The sequence below is a fragment of the Perna viridis genome, chromosome 2 (assembly GCF_037379345.1).
Source record: "Perna viridis isolate PV_CMFRI_1.1 ecotype Kerala chromosome 2, ASM3737934v1, whole genome shotgun sequence".
Classification (NCBI taxonomy): Eukaryota; Metazoa; Mollusca; class Bivalvia; order Mytilida; family Mytilidae; genus Perna; species Perna viridis.
Genome location: NC_142446.1, coordinates 34,685,435 through 34,696,738, shown reverse-complemented (window position 1 = coordinate 34,696,738; position 11,304 = coordinate 34,685,435). Strand labels below are relative to the sequence as shown.

The following is an 11,304-nucleotide window of genomic DNA, read 5'->3' as shown; positions in this document are numbered from 1 at the left end:
GACTCCTGAATCGGCATTATGAGGAAAAGCGTCTCAAAAGATCTCTTACCAATTTTGTTTTTTTCAAATATCAATCCTTTTTTGAACAATACTTATTTTTTTCTAAAACAATGAGTAATGATTGCTTCTTGTAAATTATTTTATTCTTTGTACTGATATAACCATTGATTTACCGATTAAGACATTATTGTATACAAATACTATTTAATAACAACTGGTATATTCACGTCGCTGTAAAACCTAGATTTAACCCACCATTTCGTTTGAAATGTCTATTAAAATTGTTGTTACCCTTATTTACTTTTTTTACTTTCTGTATTTAAGTTTTGAATAGGTCGTGCCTTTCGTCATAATACTGTGTCAGTTAATAAAATTTAATCTATTAACTCCACCAATATGTTGTTCATCGCATAAATTCTTTATTGGCATAGATGCATGTTAATGATTATATATATAGTAGGTTAATACTAAGTAAGGTAAATATTAAAAAAATCAAATTAAGTAGCTGTCTGTGTAAGAATCATGCAAGATCTGAAATATGTGATACACCCCAAAAAGTCTACATATTTTCATTTTTGTAATTAAGTTGTTTTATGGGTCTATACTATGAAATGTGTAATTATTCATTCCAATCTTCCTGCTCTTAGGAGATAATCAACATTGAAAATACAATAGATTCTATTGTATTTGAGTGTCATTTACAGAGTTATCTCCCTTAATTTTGAAATCTTCAATGCATTCTATATAAGTTTTATCTCCTAAGAACATGGGTTATATGAAAAACTGAACGTTGATTTCTGTTTATTATGGCAATTCAAACAAAATATCAAAAATTTGCATGATTCTTAGTGTTACTTAAGCAAAACAAAATGTGACCACGTTCTAACAATGTTCTATTGACAGAATCCGAAAAAGTGGCAAAACAATTGATACGTTTAGTTATTACATTCTATAGTAGTATTCCAGGTCCCGCAATACCAAAACAATGGTTGAAATATTAGTACGTGTATGTTGGATAATATTGCACAATACTAGATATTTTACTTCACTACCTACATTATCTTGCTCTAAATGCTGGCCTTACTGAAGTTTGCTACGGCCAAAAATGCGGCATTTTGATTAATACCATAAAGTCTAAAACAAATGTTTGAATTTATTTCTAATTACTGCCGTTGGACGAAATATTTAAGGAATGTTTACACATAAAAAAGTGTCAACCGGTCCAAATTAGGTTTATTTTATATAACTTGTTCGAAAAATTTAAAGTATCCCTTATACTTCAATTTCGTATTGATTCTAGTCCAAATAGAGATTGGTTCGAAATCAAAGCCTCTATTCATTTGGGAATATTTGAATCGTGGACAGCGGTCGGGCGAAATGACATAAATGACGTCACAATAACAGACCAATAAAATAACCTGGTTTGCAACGACAACCAACCAAATCAGAAGCTTTTGAAAATGGCATTGTATTATATTAATTAAAACCTAGACTCGAATGTAATCATAAACAAGTATATAAACTCCCCATACGTACAGTCAAAATGGTTTTATTAAATGCTCGAATTGTTCCTAATGTTTAAACCAGACTGTTAAACTTAACAGTCCTGATATTTATCATTGTATATTATAAGCATCTTTGCGGGAGTTTAAAACTTTACATCCGATGATCGATGAATCATATATTTTTTAATACGACGCACGCAGGTGTCAGTGGAGATAATATCCAATATTTCCTGTATGTTTTGTTCTAGAAGAGCAAATTATTATGAACAGTCTAAAACCAATAATTCCAACATATTCTCCTATATAACATGATATATGAAAGTTTAAAATTAAAATTTCTTTAATAGATTTTGGAAATGAAACTTTAACACAATAAGCTATGAAACGGTTGTCTGATGCCGATCCTGTGTGACCAATATTGCTTTGTTTAATTCTTCTTGGTACTTTCTTACAATAGTATTTTTTTCTATTTTCCATTAGACAGTAAGATGCTCATGCAAACATCTAATCGATGACGCATGTTCCCTTTTATAACACCAATTCTTTGTGAAAGAAAGGAGTAATTTAATTTTAAATAAATTTTCTTTTGTAATTGCATTATCTGTTATCCCGTTTTAAATGTGTACATAGTTTTTCACCACTTTCATTTTTAACACCAAAATCTCATGCATTTGACCCAGTGAGTCCTAGTATGAACCCACCTTATCCTAAAGAAACACATTATCATGACTATGATTACTATTTATTTGCATTCTATTGCAGGAATTTTCTTTTTTTATAATAATATTCATTTTGAGAATGTAATTTTTAATTAGTGGAGTTTTTGACATGCATGTTACGGATTTAATCAACTTTGCCTGAAACTTAAACTGTACATTGTGTGTCTTTCTGTATGAAGAAGTTGATTCACATATTTGATGTTAATCTAAATAGCTAAGACATTCGCTAAAATGCATGATTCCTAAAAGTGCTTTATATCATTTGATAATTGTTATTATTGATTATAATCTAAAGAATTGTGATGCAGTGAATGTTGCCATACTCTTCCATAGCAAAATTTAGACAAGCTTTGTCTTGCTTTCAGTTATATGTATTTTCTTTTAATTCTGTTGTCTACATTGTATATGTTAATGGCCTCTGTGTCCTGTTTCACGATTTCGCCAATTGTCCTTCCGTTTTAAGGCTTTGTTTTTTTTGTCGATGTTTTGTGCAACACGTGTGAATGAACAACTTGATATTTTGATGGAGCTATACCTAATTTGTTGTCGAAACAATCAACATGCAATCGATCACCAATCCTCATTGCATACGGTGTAATTTTTTGGAAAGTCGTTGATATTTGTTATATCCCCTGAATGTGTGTGGACAGGTGCTCTCCTTTGACGGAAACAGGAGTAGTTTGATTCATATCGGTTTACGATCATTCAATCTTATTGTTATGTAATCTGTTTTCGTGTTTATTTCAATGTATTGCATAATAGGAAAACTTTTTCTTTTTGTTCATTTAATGAACTATTCAAAGTTAAATATTTATGGAATGTTTCGGTAGTGCTGATGTTGTTACATGTATTTATCTTCATATGATGACAATGGTATGAAAATTATTTTGATGAAAGACCCTGATTGAAAATTGAAAAAAAAAGAATACAAAAACAGGCAAAAGAGGCGAAAATACAATAAAACAAGTGACAAATTTAGTATGAATATTTCAAAACAAAAACTGGATATAGTATAACCATGAAAAGAGGTAGACTTAAAAAATAATAGCAGTGACAACGCTTCTCCAAAGAAGAGGGAAGTGGAAAACCATAAATCTGTGCTTTCCACTTTTGGTCTCTCAACCAAAGACGATGATTGTGAATTATCGTCTATGTATTAGATTCTTACTCTCCACAGGAATCCAAAAAGTACCTCCAAACCTCTTTCAAAACTTATAAAACCTTTACTCACAGCTGTCAAAGAGGGTCTCCAGTCCTACCACAACACTTGTTACTCCCATGGTGGTATTAATTCAACGTGGATCCTGAAAAAGTCGAACGATCTTCAGGAAACTCACAATTCAAGATTATTTTCAGAATACAATAGCATTAAATCCTATGATTTTTCTACTCTTTATACTTTTTCCCCATACTCAATTAAAATCTCGACTCAAAAACATTATACATCGTTGTTACTCCAAAAAAGACTGTACACCTGGATACAAATATCTAGTTCTTGGTAGAGATTCCTCATACTTCGTAAAAAAATAATTCCAAATCATCTTCCAAATATACCGAAGATGTTTTCAAAGTGCTGGAATATTTTATCGACAGCATGTTTGTCCAGTGTGGTGGACGCGTCTTTCAACAAACGGTCAACATTCCTATGGGACCAAATTGTGCTCCTCCTCTTGCTGACCTATTCCAACTCTTTTGTGGCAGACTTAATAAATGATCTGATCCGAAAGAAAGAATATCGTTTGGCTAGATCCTTAAATCTCAGTTTACGCTATATAGATCACGTATTATCGTTAAACAACTTTAGTTTCTGGTACTTGATACCACAATTAACTTGAGATTAAGGATAATACAGACACTGTGAAGTAAGCGTCATATCTTGACCTACACTTGCAGATTGATGGTAAAGGAAAACTGTTGACCAAACACTACGACAAACATTTCATTGATGACTTTTCCATGACTTTTCATTTCGTATTGTCAACTTTCCTTCCATCGATGGCAACATCCCTTCAGCACTTGCGCCTGGAGTTTTAATATCACATATACGTTATGTCTTAACTTGCCGTAACTGCGCAGACTTTTTGTATCGCGCTAGACTTCTTGCAATAAGGTTCCTTGAACAGGGTTATGTTGCAACAAGTTTAAAGTCATCACTACAGAAGTTTTATGGTCGTCATCATGAACTCGTGGATCGTTACAGTGTATCCATCTGCACCATGAAAACTGATTTGATCAACGTGTCTTAGTTTTCGTTTCCTCTTTCGTCTACCCTGGACTTGACTTCATATGAATAATTCGGTGGTTGTTTCTAGAAAGGCAGTGGACGCGCTTACCTTCTGGTGCATCTGTTCTATGCTCACCGGTTTTTAGTGGAGTCCTAGTTGATCATTTACTTTTGTTACTTTGTATGTATTATTTTGGTTTGTTTGTTTTCCATCTCTGGTCTTTGTCCCTGGATTACATTCTTTTGATTTTCACTAGAATCTTGGTTCTCCTTGATTGTTCTGTCATCAACGAGTTAAATTTTCTTTTTTGTATTGGGAAAACAGCTCGCCTGGACAGTACAGTAAAGCGTAAGCTATGACGGCCAAACAATCTTTTACCATAACCTAAAGACTCCATAGCAGATAAAAATACCTCTCTAGACGTAGTGTATAATAATTGACTATTTTTCTAAGTTTATAAGAGTAGTTCTTCAATATTAAATCGATCTAAATATAAATTCTTTAGAGCCTACTTGTGTGTTAGCTACTTTTAAATATCGTTTTACCATAACTACTGAACACGTAATTTGTCCAGTTTTAACAATAATAACATCGCGACCTTCCCTATAAATGCCAGGTTTACTCTTTTCTAAATCTAATTTTTCATGACTTGAATAAAAGTTTACCTTTGATCTATTCAAATTCGCCACTTCAGAAATCTCCAAAATCCTGCAAAGGTTAACAAACACATACATGCTATACGCAAATCTTTAAGATTACAAGATTGCTGACCATATTTATCTACAATTTGTGATAACATTTCAGGCGTTATTGGTTCTTTTTTTTTTTTTTTTTTTTGTTGTTACGTTATGTCCAATTTTTCTGAGAGCTCATTCACGAACTGATTATACAAAAGGTGATTTACATGGGTCTAGAAAAATCGCTTATTGTGAGCCCAAGAAATAGAGGACACTGCTTTATCTATATTACTTGTTGATTTATGCGTTTCCGACACATGTATTAAATATGTATATGTGATATCGGTATTGAAGAAATATTGTGTAATTTTGACCACTTACAAAAAGAATCAAAGGCATATTTGTACTTCTGTCTGGAACTGCTGGCGTTCGAGGCAAGAATATAATCTGATAGTTTGCTGTACAGTCCACCTAATACAAAACCACATTCAGATGATACATATAAAGATTTCAAAATTATTCCAACGGAGGAAATATATGCAAAACGTGTAATCATATAAAATATTTATTTTCATTCAATCTATATAAACAAATAAAACCAATTACATTGCCATTCTCTACGGCCCGTCATCATCTAGACCATGTCAACTACAATATACCAGAAGTATACTAGGTACTTGTCGCAAAAACAGAAATATAAGTTGTTAGGTTTTTATAATAACTGATAACGAATAAAATTCTGTATAAGCTGTCATGTATATAAACGTGACCGTGTCAACTACAATATACTCATAATGTATATATATAGAGTCTATATTTGATAATTGTGGTCATAGTGAAACATGAAATATTCAAGAAAATGTCAATTTTAACTTCTTAAAGATGAATATTAAACAGCGTCTCCAAGACCAGTTTATCCAAAGATGGTTCACTGATATGAACAATTCATATAGAGGGGAATATCATTCTAATTTTTTACACGAATGTCGATTGGAACCTTATCTTTTAAAACTAAAATCGGGGCAATCGGTACATATATGTAAATTAAGGATTTGTAATATTAAATTTCTTATCGAAACTGGTAGATGGCGGAATATATCAAGGGACGACGGATTGTGTACAGTATGTGGATCTGGTCTTCGGGACAAATATCATTATTCATTTGAATGTAATAACAATATAGTTTTAGATATCAGAAGAAAATTTATTCCGAATTATTATATTAGGTATCCTAATAGAGAAACAATGTATGGTATGATAAAATTTTGTAATGTAAAAGTATTGATTAATTTATCAATTTTCATTCAAAACATTCAAAAGTGGAATGGCATGGAAATAAAAGCAATTCATCCCAGCCTAACATAGCCTAGCATAAAAAAATATATATGTTTAGCTAATCGAACTTTTACACCTTTAAATAAATAAATTTCATGACTTGTATCTTCAAAATATTGAATTTGGTCTAAGAACATTTTCATATCTAATTCATTACCTTTGTCGCACTAATAATTATCGGAAAATTGAGAAAAATCTTTATCATTATTTTTTATCACAAGACATCTCACTACTTGTGACCTAATGTTGCAGATCCTGCGTTGACTATTCCTGGCTTGAGAAGGGGACAATTCTTTCTGCGGTGTCCATATTGTTTGCAGTAGAAGCACAAGTCAATTGGTGCCGGCTCGAAAGGGCTGCGTTGTTCTCGGGTACAACTGAATGTAAGCCGAAATCCCATTTGTCAGAGCCGGTAATGGTTTTGGTTTACTGTAGGGAACGGAACCTTTCCTGGCCTTTTCTGTCACGGTACGCATAGCTCTACTTTCGGCCTATCGAATTTTCTTCTCGTCCTCACTATCTGATGCGATAGCGTTAGATTGGTATTCACGTAGTCCAGCCTCCTGGGGACGAATCTGCTATCGTTATTAGTTTGTTACGGCCCTTAATCTTATCCAGAAGGTCAAGAAAAAAAACGCTAGAAGCTCCGATTTGCGGAATATGTTTGTATAATTTATTAAGATGACTCAGAAAATCTTCATTAAATTCATATTGAATGCGATTACCTTCATGTTTAAATTTAATTGAGACATCCCTCTGCAGTCACTTAGTTAGGGTGTCCTGTTCATGAAACAATTTTGACTCCAGGTCTGCCATTTTGCCATCTATATAGAGTTTAAATAGCTGGAAAATGTCGCGCAAATCTCTGTTTTGTGCGTTATCAGCAGATTGAACACAAGTTGAAGAAACTGCACCCCATCACGAGAGCGTATAGATGTATGAGGATCATCAAGAAGAAGGGAGTCTTCATCATGGTTGGCCATATAAGAGCAAGAGCGAAGAGCAGTTTACTGTACGGGAGACCAGCGTCGAATAACTAGTTAAATATACCTCATTTACCGTTACGGTTCTTCCTGCTATTAATTTATCCGTGTAAATTAATAAACGAGTACACCTTAAGTCACATGGTGTCGTCATCAACATTGATAACATTAACAATTCACGTGTTCTAATATAACATTTTCAAATACATGTTTTTGTTGTATTTGAAGTTGATGATAAATAATGGTGCAATACTTGCGTATATAAGCTGGCTATTTTTTTCTCAGTTTTTAACATCAAGTGTAAACGAGAAAATAAAAGAGTTTATTCATAATGAAATATTTGTTCTACAATATGGGAAAGCGATGTATCTGTTTTTAAAACTAATATTACTCAATAGTTATGATATGAAGATGCTCAAAATGAAACACTGAACGAGGGCGTGATTAATGAAGCTGGTTATTGTTTATTTTTTTTTAGAATAGGATGTTTAGAGTAATCAAGGAACCAAGGTTATAGCGGTAATCAAAAGAATGTAATCCAGGGACAAAGATCAGACATGGAAAACAGACATACACAACAAAGAACATAAAGTAACTGAAATCATGCATACAAAGTAACAAAAGTAAATGAGCAACTCAGACGCCACTAAAAACCGGGAGAATGGACCAGGTGCACCGGTAGGGTAAGCGTCCTCTGCTTTTCTAGAAACCGAATTGCTCATAAAAAGTCAAGTCCGGGGTAGACAAACAAGGAATGGAAAACTATAACCCGTTGAATAAATCAGTTTTCATGGTGCAGATGGATACACCATAAAACTTCTGTAGTGATGACTTCAATCTTGTAGCAACATAACCCTGTTGCATATGCGCGATACAAAATGTCTGCGTAATCTGGCAATTTACAAACAAAACAGATAAAAGTTCGGTGGGCTTTAATGTCATATTTGTGAGTGAAATGATTGATCCTTATTATTCCCAAGTGATAATTAATGAGAATTACATGAAAATCCACATATGTATGCATTGTGTTAGCAAGGGTTTAAACTTTAAATTGCAAAGTAGGCTCTCATGTACAAAAAATCTCATACTCTATATATTTATTTGTAGACTGCCGCCAAACGTCCTATTCTATAAATAGGGGCTACTATTGGCATACCTTTTTTTAATCTTCTTGCAATCATGCTACTTGAATCGGAATGGTAGATAGCATGCAATTAACAAACTTGTTCTAACATTACTTTTTATGTACATATATTTTTTAAAATAGTAAGTCTAAACATTTTAGGACAACTAGTTTCAATTATATCAACCTAGGTGATGTGGAAGATATACGACAAAATACCTTTCAATATTTGTAAATGGATTTTTTCCGATTTAAAGACTAAGATCTCGGTAACAAAATTTGTATTCATAAAGAAGATCTACTTTGGTTATTCGAAAAGTCGTAATATATTTGTTTTTTATCTTACTTTATATTATGAAATCATGTTAAATCTAATCTTCTGTTATATCATAAAGATCTAAAATAATCTAAATTGATATGATTTCTCAAACAAATAAGTACCATTTAAAATAAAACCATTTAATAATATGAGATTACGCAAAATTAATGGTGTAATTATGTAATTTTCATTCATTGTGGATGCAACAGTTTTCGTCGTTTATCACACTCAAATACAAATACATATTATGTATATATGTATATATGTATTTGGGTATGATTAACAACGAACTTCGTGGTCGTCCTAATCTTATCCACCCCAGTTAGGGGATTGACAGAATATCATGAAAAGCATATAAATTTTGAAACGAAGAAAGATGGCGCTCAGTCATCCAGTGTATATGTTCTGTAATCCGGTTTGCAGTGCCACAAATCTATTTTTTTAAAAAAACTTTTCAGTTGGAGTATATTCCTAACTATATGTGACTTCATAAAATTCCTTGAATTTGAAAATTTGATTAGTATTATCATTGAATGTACGATGTTCTCAGACTTGAGTATTTTTGTAAGTTTTGTGGCGCCGGGCCGGATTCGAATAACGAATTTCTGGTCTTTCTGTTGTATGTGTTTTCTGAAGAAAAAAAACAATTGTGTTTTGGGTAAATTATTTTATTTTTATTTTTATTTTATTTTAATCTTTGTTTTGTGCATCTGTTTTCCATGTCAGGTCTTTGTCACTGGATTACATTTTGTTAATTTCCGCCAGAATCCTAGATCCCTGGATTACTCTTTTAATGGACAATGTCCCTGATAGGCACTCTTTGGGATATGATTTTTTTTTTTATTTGACACAGTTATTTCGTCAATGTAGCACAACAAAAAAGGTGTTTCCATTGCAGAACTCCAGAACTACTCACTGTATCATACATTTACAAAACTACATTTTATACCATTGAAAACACAAACGGAGTTCGTCGTTTGATGCATCTGATTACCCAATAGGTAGATATATATACAATAATAGTGAACTTACTTGACAATGTTTACACAATGCTGGAAATTTTAATCGACAACATATTTGTCCAGTGTGGTGAACGTGTTTTTCAACAAACGGTCGGCATTCCAATGGGAACAAATTGTGCTCCTTTACTTGCTGACCTATTCCTTCACTCTTATTAGGCTGACTTTATAGCTGATCTGATCAGAAAGAAAGAATATCGTTTGGCTAGATCCTTTTAATCTCAGTTTCCGCTATATAGATGACGTATTATCTTTAAACAATCGTAATTTCGGGGATTTGATACATCGCATCTACCATTAAGAACTTGAGATAAAGGATACTGCATACACTGTGAAGTCAGCCTCATATCTTGACCTACACTTAGAAATCGATGGTAAAGGAAAACTATTAACTAAACGTTACGACAAACGTGATATCCTTTCATTCAGAATTGTCAACTTTCTTTTCATCTGTGGCAACATTCCTTCGGCAACGGTGTATGGGGTGTTCATATCACAACTCATACGTTATACCAGAGCTTGCCGACACTACGTAGACTTTATGTATCACGCTAGAACTCTAACAAGTAGGCTCCTCGAACAGGCTTATGTTGCTACAAGATTGAAGTCATCACTACAGAAGTTTTATGGTCGTCATCATGAACTCGTGGATCGTTACAGTGTATCCATCTGCACCATGAAAACCAATTTATTCAACGGGTCATAGGTTTCCTTTCCTTGTTTGTGTACCCCGCTCTTTGTATGAGCAACTCGGCGGGTGTTGTGTTTCAAGAAAAGCAGAGGACGCCTACCCTACCGGTGCACCTGGTCTATGCACCCAGCTTTCAGTGGAGTCCAAGTTGCTCATTTGCTTTTGTTACTTTATATGTATTATTTTAGTTACTTTATGTTCTTTGTTGTGTACGTTTGTTTTCCTTGTCTGGTCTTTGTCCCTGAATTACATTCTTTTGATTACAGCTATAACCTTGGTTCCCTGAATTACTCTTTGACAAAAACAAACTGATAAAGCCAAATTTGTAAATCAAAGTTTTTTTGTCAAATCAGTGCACTGTAATTGTCTTTATATTGCACAAAATTTTAAACAAATAATAGTTTTTTAAGCTGGAACGTTTTTTTTCATAAGCGGACGTCTTCCTGACAATTTCAATACAATGTCAGACTGCTTGCCGGAACTACACAGACTCTTTGTATCTTTTTATATATGTCTGTTTTCCATGTCTGGTCATTGTCCCTGGATTACATTCTTTTGATTGTCTCGATAGCCTTAGTTCCCCTGATTACTCTCTTAAATGGAACGGTTGCAGTATAAATTCCACGAATGTAAGTAAGTTTTGAAATACGTTTTTATGTTATACTGATTTATTTCATACATTATATAATCTTTAATTTTGAGCACTGC

The 11,304-nt window shown here is 33.1% G+C and overlaps 2 pseudogenes; both read right to left on the bottom strand.

The window, feature by feature from the left end:
- Positions 1-4,925: 4,925 nt before the first annotated feature.
- Positions 4,926-5,757, bottom strand: LOC148624796 (uncharacterized; annotated as a pseudogene).
- A 933-nt stretch (positions 5,758-6,690) lies between these two features.
- Positions 6,691-7,516, bottom strand: LOC148624795 (uncharacterized; annotated as a pseudogene).
- Between the last annotated feature and the right edge of the window lie 3,788 nt (positions 7,517-11,304).